The 13,164-nt window shown below is 43.2% G+C and overlaps 4 pseudogenes across 4 annotated transcripts; all 4 read right to left on the bottom strand.

The window, feature by feature from the left end:
- Nucleotides 1–4,993: 4,993 nt before the first annotated feature.
- Nucleotides 4,994–7,726, bottom strand: AT5G31980 (annotated as a pseudogene; the record flags this gene model as incomplete). Its single annotated transcript has 1 exon — nucleotides 4,994–7,726.
- A 975-nt stretch (nucleotides 7,727–8,701) lies between these two features.
- On the bottom strand, nucleotides 8,702–9,085 carry AT5G31758 (annotated as a pseudogene; the record flags this gene model as incomplete). Its single annotated transcript has 1 exon — nucleotides 8,702–9,085.
- Nucleotides 9,086–9,991: 906 nt separating this feature from the next.
- Nucleotides 9,992–10,462, bottom strand: AT5G31536 (annotated as a pseudogene; the record flags this gene model as incomplete). Its single annotated transcript has 1 exon — nucleotides 9,992–10,462.
- A 1,759-nt stretch (nucleotides 10,463–12,221) lies between these two features.
- Nucleotides 12,222–12,578, bottom strand: AT5G31314 (annotated as a pseudogene; the record flags this gene model as incomplete). Its single annotated transcript has 1 exon — nucleotides 12,222–12,578.
- Between the last annotated feature and the right edge of the window lie 586 nt (nucleotides 12,579–13,164).

The following is a 13,164-nucleotide window of genomic DNA, read 5'->3' as shown; positions in this document are numbered from 1 at the left end:
CGTCATCGAGTGGCCTGAGCTGAGGTTACTCGACCACGAGGTCGAGTAGATGGGAAGAATGGCTCCAAAGTTACTCGACCAGGGGGTCGAGTATGTCCTCTGATTCTGGCTCGCTTCTTCCACTTTGCTCGCCAACAGCTCCAAATCACCTGAAAACCACTCAAGATTGCAATATGTATGCAAAGCTATCCTAATCGTGCAAAGTGTGCAAGAATGATGAGAAATGATATAAAACAGTGATGAATGATATGAAACTAGACTCAAAATGATGATGAATGATCACTGAAAACATGCAAATTATAGACATATCAACTCCCCCAAACTTAGTCTTTGCTTGCCCTCAAGCAAATAAGAAGACATAGTTGAAGGAGAGGTTTGAAGGTGGGGACTCAGAACCAAAGCATCAAATAGAGCAAATAAAATCAATGTCCAAGTTGGTAGTTCTAAGATGCGATATGATCGAATTTTACTCAAAAACGTTAGCCATGCCTTGTTATCAATCAATCCGTCTCCTATACTCGACCTACACATGCTTTCAAATCTACCAATCCCTTTAACATTCATTAGTTCTGGAACGTGAATCAAGCAATGCATCATCAATGAACTCATTTGGCTAAGGTGAAGGTCAAGAGACAAAGATGGTCCCTTACAGAATAGGCTTCAGTAACAGGGGATCTCTCAAAAAATGATTGAACTTTAGTAGAATGCTAAAGGTAAGTCCCAAGCTATGCCTACAGAGATAAGATCCCATCTACCCAGAGTATAACAATGAAGCTCTAATGGTAATCCCAACTCCAATCCTAATACAAGAACTTAACTCTACCCTTTGCACTCGTGAATCTTTTAAACTCTTTTTCATATCCTTCTTTTCTTTTCTCTTAACTCTAGGAGAAGCTTTCTCAACACTCTGATACATCTAGCGGATTTGGATTTATTTAACAACTAAGGTTCCTGTTTTTAATCTTTAAAACCAAAGGCTTTTAACCCTTCTTCTTTAGCTAACAAGAACCTCATTCTTTTCTTTAACATTCCCAATTACTACATTTTTTTTTTCTAAATTCTTTAGCTTACTTCCCCTAGAATTTTTTCCCTTTCCTTATCAACAATGAACTCACCCTTTTCTTTTAAACACATCCCAACCCATGATATAAGCGCCCATCTAGTCCTATCCAGTCTGAAAAACGCGAACTAGAACTACATGAGATACTCTCTCTGTCGTTACGAACCTAACACTTTCTACCAAGCTCAATCGAAATAAGACCTCACAAACACTCACAAGTGATATAGGGCTTGAAAGAAAGTTTAGGTTTTGGTTCGGGTTAACTGCTCTAATAAGGAGAGTCAGCTACTTGGACTAACAAAAGTGGTAAAAATGAGTAAGAAAATCCAAGTATTTTAGGGTATCCATGAGTTCAAATTCGATGCCAAGACATGATAATTCTATATCAGATTCAAGTTCAAATTGATAGGAAATGGTATCAGATCCTAACAGTGTGGTCGAGTAGAGCAATCTAGGCATGGTGCAGTTTTACTTCAATTTCATTAACTACGCATCAAACAATTAACAACGAGGGCACTGAGCTTATTTGGTGAACCAAAATGCTTACAAGGCTATTTCATCATTATCCCCTATGCAACTACATGAACACTCTGTTTTTGTGAAGTCATTTTCTGAAATTTTTCAATTTTTTTGTTTGTTTTTCTATGCCTTAAATGAATGCAGACTCAAGATTCTAGACAATGCAACACACACTTCCTGAGCCCTCCCCCAAACTTAAATCACATAGTCCACTGTGTGACCAAATTTGGAAGAGAGTACTCAGGACAAAACACATCACAGAAACAAAATAAAAACAAGAGATGGTATATTACAATGGTGAAGTGAGGTGTTTACCTCAGTGGAAAAAGGAGCGGAGTTGGTCGTCAATAGCTGCCTGTGATTGCTCCTAGGCCATCGAAGAATCTCCCTGTTGTGTCTCAGCTTCCCCCCTGGGGGTACTCGACCTCTGCTCCTTCGTCGCGGTCAGCACCGCTCTGATGATACTCGACCTCTCTATTTCTGCTGCAGTCAGCACCGCGGTCGCGTAAGCTATGGGACTGGAGAAGTCGTGTATTCCTGCTGCCAGACCGAGCCAGTGTAGCCTTGTTCATTCTCCCGAGCTCCCGAGGCTCGAATGATGAATGCCTCGTAAGGACCTGTGAGACTACTCGGTTACTAGGCTCAGGCCTGTGGTGACTTGGCTCAGGCCTGTGGCGACTTGGGTCTGGCGCGTCATATCCCCTCGAGGGCATGTCCTGAGGAGGCTCTCCCTGCGGAATAGCTGTGGTAGAAGAGGAGCAACTTAGCTTGTCTGTCAGAAACTTGATGGCCTTGAAGCACTTGATGAGTAGCCTATCTTGTTTCTTGCACCACTTCTGCAACTTGTTGTTGTTTCTGTGAGCTTCGCTCAAGCTCTTGCTCTCCCTCGCTGGGGGTACATGCTCACTGAAATGATACATGCTCGTATCGTCCTCCTCCTCCCTATCCTCATCTGTCTCAGCAATCTCATCCTCTTTAGCTTCTGTTGTAGGGACATTGTCATCAGTCGGTGGAGCGCTCTCAAAGTAAAGGTAATCACGCGCAGGCTTGATGTTAATGTTTTCGCCCTGGAATATGGTTGTGGCCTTAGTGCAGGGAAGCAGAATGTTGGCTGTTCGGGTAAAGGAGTGCTCGAATTTGTAGCGATAGAAATCGCCGACCATGTCGTGCTCCAGAAACTCACAACGACGCAAGTGATCTAAGTCTATCATCCTCGGATCGAACCCTGGAGACGTGAAAGGTACACCAAACAAAGGGCTCCTGGCGACCTGTTCTTCCCGTTGGTGTGCGCCCACTTCCTATATCTACCCAGGTGGATCAACAGAAGCATAACTGGTGGTGCATCATTGAGGTCGCCCTTCAGGCCCTTCTTTCCCTTTGTGCTGCGGAGAATGCCCTTGAGTGCAGAATCAATCATCTCCATGTCTGTGTTAGATACGGTGCCTGTAGATTCGCTAGAGTACAGAATATTTGCTAAAGAGCGTTGATAGTAACGGATCACAGGGCTTCGAATCTGGTTGCTCTTGGACCTCGCAGAGTTGAGCGCCATATCGTTCCCAATAGTTAACCACAAATCCTTCAACTCTTCCCTCTCGAACTTGGGTTTAGTTCCCTTTCCACTGGGGAAACCAAACAATCCTTCCAAGCTCCTGATAGATAGCTGGTAATGCTGCTCGCTCACTGAAAAAGTCAAGAACCCCAACCCTTCACTCTCCAGCTCATCTACTGTAAGTCCCTGATACATCTACACTTGCAGAGTGGAGAGAAACTCTATTGTTTCCTTCTTGTAGGTGACGTACGGGTAAGACATTAATGTCTCCAGATGACACTTCTCAAATAAGTGTTGTACGTCCTCCAGTAGCCCCAGCTGGGCTAAAGTCTGATAACAGGGGTACCTCATTCCCCAGAAGTCGTTCAGATCGAAAATTCTGATGTACTCCTCCACTGTAACTTCATCAGGCCTGTTCAACAGCTTCGTCTCTCTGGGCCATGACTCAGGCTCATACTCGACGTCAATATCTTCGTCGATCAATGCATATCTACTGGTCATTGCACTTTTTCCTCTAGCAATCTCAGCCCTCCTTTCATTGCGTCGAGCTACTGAGCGTTGGGTGTCAGCTCTGAAACTCTCATAAGCTTGTTGCTCTCTCTCCGGTCTAGTTGACCAAGACTCAGCTTCCTCGACGTTGTAATCCGCATCCATAGAGGACTCGCCACTGTAGTTACTCATATTGATTTCCTGAAAAAAATACAACTCAAACTAAACGTCAATATGTTAGTTTCAATAAGCGCAAATACTAAACCGGCCGAGTATACCAGTCGAGTAAACTAGTCGAGTACATTGAAATTGTGGCTTCGAGTTTTGCGGTTTTGCGGTCGAGAGAAAGCGAATGAGAGACGGCAACGATGTGGTCGAGTAAATGGAGGTGATGAGAGTAGGTGAACTCCGGTTGACCGATTGAGAGGCGTGGAGAGATGAGCGGTCGAGTGGATTGGAGGAGGCTTGAACGGTGAGGAGGGAGAGGTCGAGTTATGGTCGAGTGAGAAGGAGAGAGAGAAGCTCTGGCGGTTTGTTGGAAATCAAGTGAAGAGTTCTTAGTCAGAATTGTTGCATGGTCGAGTAAGGAGAGTTCGAGGTGCTCCTACGGTCGAGTGAAGAGGAGACGAGAGCGGTGAGAGATGATAAAACCGGTCCTGTCGTCGAGTGAAAGAGAAAGAGGGCGGTGGCGTGAGCGGCGAGGGCTGTGTTGTGGTCGAGTGAGAAGGGAGACAAAGCGGTGAGAGATGGTGAAGCCGGAGCAGTGAGATCGAGTGAGCGGTGAGGTCGAGTGTAGTGGAGAGGTCGAGTGTTTGGAGAGGAAGAGAGATGGTGTCGATGGGAAAGGAAAGGGGATTAGGATCGAGTGGTTGGGAAGGAGGGAGGGGATTTCCTCATCCTTAGAAACGCGTGGGGAAAAAAAAATGAAGAGGTGGTGGGCCACGCTCTGTCTGTTTGTCCTGAAGCGTTGTTACCTTTTTACTAGAACCTTCTGAATCCTCTGTAAACTTGATAAACTCCCTGTAAGTCTTTGTAGCTTCTGTTGGTCGAGTATAAGTATAATTTCAAATTTTTGGTTTTTAAAATCATCACTAATACTCGACAAACCTACTCGATCTCATGGCCTCTGAGTGCAATAGAAGTTTTTCAAATTCTTGAATTTCTGACATACTCGATCCCCTGTTGCTCTGTAGAGTAATATTTTTGAATTTTTACTCTACCTCCACGCTGTTTCTCTGTTCCTGAGGATCACAAATACAACCAAAAGCAAATAAAAAATAACAAGGAAATAATTTTTTTATTTACAGGAACAGTCTTGGGAATTCCTCCTAAGTGAGCTTGTTTAAAGTCTCTAACTTGACTCCTCACACTCATTAAGAAGAAAATGGGTGATAGAGAGGATCTGCATAGTCCTCTCTGATCTCATCATCATATTCAGCATCCTCTCTTGAGAGATGAGTAGCAGAATACTCAATTCTTCTTTCCTCGAAATAGGCCTCTTTCTCTTCTGGTGGATAATCTAACTCCTCAGACCATCTTGAAGTAAACTTTTTTCTCGGGATAGTATCAATCCCGCATTTTGATTGAGCTTTCTCTTGCATCTGATCCAGTTTACTCTTAAGTTCCTCAACTGTCTGAGCTAGCTTCTCTATGGTTTCTTCTTGCTCATCAGATTTCTTTTTGAGATCTCACAAGTCAGGTGTAGAGGTTGTGCTTGGTCTGGTGATTGAATTCGAAGGTTGAGGTTGAGCCCTGATCTTTTCTCTTACAGCTGTCCTTTGCGAAGTTTCGTTGATATCAAACTGTAGCTTGATGTGCTTCCCAAGGTTAAGACTTATTCTCCCGTCTTTGACATCTATCATTGCTCCCACTGACGCTAAGAAAGGTCTCCCTAGGATTAGAGGATCCTTAGGTTCTACTTCCATCTCAAGCACAACGAAATCTATAGGTACTTCCACTCCATAAATCATTACTGGCAGATCTTTTAGCAAGCCGAAGGGTTTTCTTGAAGACCTATCAGCAAGGATCAAAGTCAGGTCGCAAGGCCTGTACTGAGTGAATTCCAGCTTCCTTGCCACGGAGAGTGGCATTAAGGTTACTGAAGCTCCCAAATCACATAGACAATTGTTGAAAACCAATTGACCAATGGAACATGGTAAAGTGAAAGTTCCAGGATCTTCCAGTTTTTCGTGAACACTCCTCTTAACAGTGGCCCTAGACGGATTAGCATCACATTCGTCTTTTGAATCTTGATAAATCTTGATCCTTTCCAGAATTGAATTTCTCACATCTTTGTGAGGATCCGAGATCAGGTTGAGAACTTCTATTAGAGGCATCACCGCTTCCATCTCATCAAGCTGCTTTTCTACAAGAGAATTTTATCTTTCTATCCATGCTTTCCTGAATTTCCATGGAAGAGCACGTGAAGGTAATGGTGCTGGCTTGAATCTTTTTACCATCCTCTCAATGATGGCTGCTTTCTCGTCAAGGTTGGACCGAGTTTAAAAACGGGATCCTGCTGAATTGTCGAGTCCAACAACTGAAATTTCAATTTGAGTAGAAGCCTCCCCTTCCTGAACATCACTGTTCTCAGTGATTAAGTTGGAGACATGTCGAGTAGGTAGCTCTCGATCATGACAGATGGTGATAGCGTGAGCGGTGGCGTATTCCTTCGGGTTCTGTATGGACTTCCCTGGAAGTCCTGTTACTTTGGGAGTAGAGGTCGATGCAGATTGTCCTTCCATGTATCTGACCTTACAAGTAAGTGCCTCAAGTTTGATGTTCAGATCGTTGAAAGTGCAATCAACCTTCTTGTGGATTTCTGCCATCTTTTTTGCGAGATCCATTGCTCCTGCTGCTTGTCCCTGGAGAATCTGCTGTAACATGTTCTTCAAGTCTGAATCTGGAGTTGTTGAAACTGGTAGTTGTTGCTGCTGTGTGAACCCAGGTGGTGGAAGTTGCTGCGGATAGTTGCCCTGATACTGCTGCTTAGGAACATACGCCTGACCTTGGTTGTATGGAACAAAGGGCTTGGGTTGATTCTGCTGCTGTGAAGGGTAGACTTGGTCCTGCGGGTTTGCAACATTTGTACTTTTGTAAGACAGATTGGGATGGTTCTGCTTGAAGTTGTTGAAACCTTTGTTGTAACCTCCTTGGTTTTGCACATAGCTGACCTCTTCTGACTGTAGAGTTTCCCCATCCTGAACTTGGAACGTCTCATCATCACCCAGGAAATGAATGTGCTTCTGTTGCACAAGGAGTAGCTTGTCCAGTTTGTCATTCATGGCTTTCATTTCCCTGCGGTGCTTCTCATCAGAATCAGAGCTGTGGCGGATGCTTCTATCGTAATCTTCATTGTAGTTGCCATCCGACTGTGCCAAGTTCTCTACCAGCTCCCATCCTTCTTCAACGTCTTTGTTGAGGAAGTTCCTGTTAGAAGCGGTATCAAGAAGCATCCTGATCTTCGGAAGGACACCTCTGTAGAGAGTGCTGAGAAGTGAAGCTTTGGAGAAACCATGATGAGGACATTGCGTCTGATAACCTTTGAAGCGCTCCCATGCTTCACAAAAGGTCTCATTATTTGTCTGTGTGAAACCTAAAATATCATTCCTTAGTCTCGCAGTCCTGGAGTTTGAGAAAAACATAGTTAAGAAGGCTTTCTTGCAGTCATTCCAGGAGGTGATAGAGCCTTGAGGAAGCGACTTTTCCCACTGATGGGCTTTGTCTCCAAGAGAGAATAGAAAAAATTTGAGCTTAAAGCCATCCTCACTAACTCCATTGATCTTTGTTAGGCTGCAGAGCCTATCAAACTCGTCCAAGTGATCGAGTGGATCCTCCATAGAGAGGTCATGGAACTTGTTGCTCTGAACCATGGCAATGAGACCGCTCTTGATCTCAAAGTTGTTGTTCTGCACTGGTGGAGGCACGATGCCAATACGCTGATTGTGGTTGCGTGGTGCATCGCCTGCACCGATGTTGTTTGGCTGCACTTGCTCATCTACAACTGCAGCCATTGTGTCTGTTTCTGTCTGTGTTCTGAGTTGGCGTGCAATACGGTCGATGTTATCATTGAATAGGAGATTCTGATTTCCTTGTGACCGTGTTTGCATACAACGAGTACCAACTGGTGAAGCTGGTGATTCGCAGTACCTGAATCAAAACAGACAAACAGAAAAAATACATAGTTGGTAACTTTCAGTAAAAATGAAAAAGAACTTGATCTTAAATATTCTGAAATCTCAAATATAGCAAACAAACACCCAATTGGCAATGACGCCAAATTGATAATAGGTTTTTAAGTCAATTAATCCTAAAGCACTATCATGTCGTTGTAGTACTTAGGGTGTCAATCCAAATGGGAGTGATGCAAACAGATGAGATGTGATCAGAAGTCACTAAGTCAAGCCAAGCAATAACAGTTTTGGGGTTTCTAACAATCCTAAGCGAACATGCAGAAAACAGAAACAATAACAGAATTACTAAAATCACTCGACCACAATAGGCTGATGCCAGAAGTAGGATGTGGTCGAGTAACAGACAGGATATGAAACAGATATACTCGACTGCACAGTTTGTTGCCAGACACTGGGTGTGGTCGAGTATACTGGTCGAGTAACAAACAGGAAATGAGACAACTATACTCGACTGCACAGTCTGTTGCCAGACACTAGGTGTGGTCGAGTAAGTTGATCGAGTAATCGCAAAAACTAAGAACTAGACAATAAGAACGATTAAGTGATAACGATAAAATAGAGAAATCAGATAGAAGAGAAATTCATAAGGATGGGGTAATCGAATAGAGTGGTATCCTAGCCTATTCGAATGGTTAACAAGCGCAATCAAGCTATCCCTAGACAACAGGTTCAACAACAGATTAATTCACTCCCGTGATAGAAATCCTCAAGCAAAGCTAGCCCAGACTAATTCCCATTAACGAAATCTAACTATGAAGGCAATAAGAACAGACTGATAAAGTCAATAAACGCTCTAAACGGCCAATCCCTTGGGATATAGACGAATATCTCGAATTAAAGATGAAATCAAATGCGGAATCTGAATAACTTGGAAAAATCTCGAATTACAGGTTGCAGAAGCAAACGTGGCGCTCGTAGGGCTCGAAGTAAAGATCATCCTCAACCTTCACCTGGGGAAACAAGGGTTCAGACACATCTCGCCAATTCGATGTTCCAGCCTCGTTAGCAGTTGGGACATGAGGCCTTCGAACAAGAGATGGCTCAGGATCCTCTCGAAGATCGAGTTCCCGAGATATATCAGCGGAAGTATCTTCTTGAGCCATGAAAGGGCTCGGCTCTTCGGGCGTATTAGATGATGAAGTCGCATCACCCTGGTGACTCGAACTCGGTTCGGCATCTTCCGACGAGCTCCAAACCATCCTCCTTTTATGGATCGGAGGGAGATCGTCTCGGTGCACGGAGTTTTGACAAAGCAAAAGCCGTAACCAGAAATTTCTAACCAGGAAAATCAAAACAAACCTAAAAGACGACGGAGGTTCACCGGAAATATAGAAGAATATAAAGAAATCAAGATTAGAGGAGAGAAAGAAAACCTCGAAACTTTTTCCTTCGGAACTTCAAATGAAATTCTTAAAGAATGCTTTATTATTTATAGAACTTTTAGGGTGCGTTGGGTTCGGAGGAAATCACGAACCGCGTCGTTGGCGCGTGGCCTCGTCAAAATACGGGACACCCGCGTGAACCTCGGGAATTAGCGAAGACATTTCCCCTTCTCGAGAGAAAAGAGCGGCTACACGCAAAGAAGTTTGACCGTCCCGGAAGTTGAAGCGTCAAAAGCTGCGGGATAGGAAAACGATCGGCCAGCTCGGTCACCGTACTCATACAGCTCGTTGTTTCTCGCAATAAAAATAACGAGGTGGGGGCAAACTGTTGGGGTCGGATTTCCCCAGAAGACCGAGCCAAACAAAAAGGCTTCGGGAGCTCAGCCTACTACAAACAGTAGGGAAACTATTCACAGGACGCTACTCGCTCGGGTATCCGTACCCGGTTCGGTTGTCATTCCAGGAAACATACCCGAGCCGGGAAAGGAAACACTTGGGATTCCGAGATGAAACTACCATGCGGCTTGGTTGTTATTCCAATAAACACACCCGAGCAGAGAATGGACGTCTAGAGGATCATTTAGGGTCGTCTAGGAGGACTTCTGGTCGCGTAGAATATGCACCGAGCTGATTCCTAGCGTTTCATAGTAGCCTGAGGCAAAGACTTTGCACATCTTACCAAAACGATCCAAAGACCATTTCCGAAGAATCCAGATATGATAATGAAGAATCTTCGAGGGTATAGCCGAATGAAGAAATTTCGGTTATGTGAGTTTCGACTCTCACAGTGTCCTAATGCGAGGTAGCTCCAACTTCCATCGGAGAGCCACATGGCAGTTGATGTGACGGAGTTTGCTGATCTACTTCCGCTTGTGAGTTTTGGACACTCGTACTAACGGTTCCCTGAAAGTCGAGCTGTGCTTAGACTCCTGCGGTACACAGCGTTCCTGTAGAGAGAGTGTCAACTCGATCTACATACGCGTTGTGAGCTTCCCTGATTTCGGAATGACTGGTGGTGAGCGCTGCGAGCTGGCCACTGCATTCTTCTTTTCGGACAAAGACGTTTCGGTGGACTGCTGCCGCTCTGTTTTGTCGGAAAGCTCCTTAAGCAGCTTCTTGATATCAGCAAGGGTGGAGGCATGGTCGCCGGAGTTCTGGTCGTCGGTGTTACTCATGGTAGACTGATCGTTGCTCTGAAGTAAAACACTTAAACCACCCTTCTTCTAGCGCCAAATTATGGATGTCAGAATCCGCAATTAGAATTTCGTGGTTGTATTTCAAAGATCTTTAAACTTGTTAGTCGAACAACAATCAGCTGAAATGTTTCAGTATATTTCAGTATTCTTTTAGTACCATTTTCGGTTTTTCCTAGTAAATGACAATAGTTCTCTATTTATACAATTACAACGAATCTTGCGAACTAAATGTCCAGCTGATATCGCTTCACTAACTCCGTACGTTATGAACATCCAGCTCAGTCCGCAGATCCCGCTTCAGCGTATGTTACGAATCTTCAGGTAATCAATGCGTGTTATTAACTCAGAATCTTTTCGTTAACGAAGCAATATAAAACGGTTTCTAGATAACTGGCCTAGTGATGGGCTTTTCCGCTTGGTCGGGCCTTTCTCAAAGCCCTACACACTCCAAATGTCTCACCAAATTGCGGGTTTGGTTAGCACCAGATCCGACATCCACAATCCCTTTAAAATTCATTAGTTCTAGAACGTGAATCAAGCAATGCATCATCAATGAACTCATTTGGCTAAGGTGAAGGTCAAGAGACAAAGATGGTCCCTTAAAGAATAGGTTTTAGTAAAATGAGATCTCTCAAGAATGATTGAGCTTTAGTATAATGCTAAAGGTAAGTCCCTAATTATGCATACAGAGATAAGATCCCATCTACCCAAAGTATAACAAATGAAGCTCTAATGGTAATCCCATCTCCAATCCCAAAATAATAACTTAACTCTACCCTTTGCATTCATGAATCTTTTAAACCCTTTTTCAGATCATTCTTTTCTTTTCTCTTAACTCTAAGAGAAGCTTTCTCAACACTTTGATACTTCTAACGGATTTGGATTTCTTGTAAAAACTAAGGTTCATGGTTTTAATCTTTAAAACTAAGGGCTTTTTACCCTTCTTCTTTAGCTGACAAGAACCTCATTCTTTTTTTTGACATTCCCAAAACCTTTACTAGACTTTTTCTAACTTTTTTAGCTTACTTCCCCTAGAATTCCTTTCCCTTTCCTTATCAACAATGAATTCACTATTTTCTTTCTTTTAGAAACATCCCAACCCACGATATAAGCGCCCACCTAGTCCTATCTAGTCTGGATAACGTAAATTAGAACTACATGAAACACTATCTCTTTCGTTACGAACCTAACACTTTCTACCAAGCTCAATCGGAATAAGACCTCACAGACACTCACAAGTGATAAAGGCTTGAAAGAAGGTTTAGGCTTAAGGTTGGGGTTAACTGCTCCAATAAGGGGAGTCAGCTACTTGGACAAACAAGAGTCCTGTAAGGAAGTCCAAGTATTTTAGGGTATCCATGAGTTTAAATTCGATGTTAAGACATGATAATTTTAAATCAGATTCAGGTTCGAATTGATAGAGAATGGTATCAAATCTTCACAGTGTGGTCGAGTAGAGCATTTTAGGCATGGTGCAGTTCTACTTCAATTTCATTGACTATGCATCATACAACTAACAACGAGGGCACTGAGTTTATCGGGTGAACCAAAATGCTTACAAGACTATCTCATCATTATTCCCTATGCAATGTGAATGCAACAATCCTATATGAAACATCCTAGACTCAACCCTAAATGTGATGCAACTACATGAACAATCTCTTTTTGTGAAATCATTTTCAAAAAATTTTAAAATTTTGTTTTGTTTTTTTTATGCCTTATATGAATGCAGACTCAAGAATATATACAACACCACACACACTTCGTGAGCCCTCTCCCAATATTAAATCACACAGTCCTCTGTGTGACCAAATTTGGAAGAGAGTACTCCAGGCAAAACACATCACAGAAACAAAAACAAGAGATGTTATTATACAATGGTTAAGTGAGGTGCTTACCTCAGTTGAAGAAGGAACGCAGTTGATCGTCGATGGCTGTCTGCGATTGCTGCTAGGCCATTGAAGAATCTCCATGTTGTGTCTCAGCTCCGCCATGTAGGTACTTAACCTCATCTCCTCTATTGCGGCAAGCACCGCCTCCTGAATACTCGACCTCTCTTTTTCTGCTGCGGCCAGCGCCGCCTCATGAATACTCGATGATAATAGGATTTTAAGATCAATTACACATAAAACACTATCCTGTCGTTGTAGTATTTTAGGTTGTTAATCCAAATGGGTGTGATGCTAGCAATCAAGATGCAATCAGAGTTCAAAAAGTCAAGCCAAGCAATTACAGGTTTTGAGTTTCTAGGAGTCCTTAGTGAATATGGAGGAAACAGAAATTCAAGCAGACACAGTTAAAACACTCGACCAACACAACTTGTTGCCAAGCACTGGGTGTGGTCGAGTGACAGGTTGAGTAACAGACAGAAAATGTAACAGGAATACTAGACTGCACAGTCTGTCACCAGACAACAGGGTGGTTGAGTATCTGAGTGATAACATGCAAGAAATGTAAAAATTAAGCAATAGGTAACAAGAAACAGTAAACGATAGCAATGTAAATAAAGAAATCAATTGGATGAGAAAATTCTCGAGGATGGGGTAATCGAGTAGTTAGTTTCCTCAATCTACAGGTGACTGACATGCTCAATAAACTATCCCTAGACAACAAGTTCGATAACCAAATCTAAGTGCCACCGCAACAGAGACCCTCAAGTTAAACTAGTCCCAGACTCAATCACCATTGACGAGAGCTAACCTAACAAGCATTACAAATCAACAAGTTAAAGCCAAAACGCTCCCTGTAACCAATACCTTAGGAGAGAGCCACGAGT

Source organism: Arabidopsis thaliana, chromosome 5, assembly GCF_000001735.4.
Source record: "Arabidopsis thaliana chromosome 5, partial sequence".
NCBI classification, from domain to species: Eukaryota; Viridiplantae; Streptophyta; class Magnoliopsida; order Brassicales; family Brassicaceae; genus Arabidopsis; species Arabidopsis thaliana.
The sequence above is the reverse complement of the archived record's forward strand: the minus strand, read 5'-3'. Positions and strand labels throughout refer to the sequence as shown.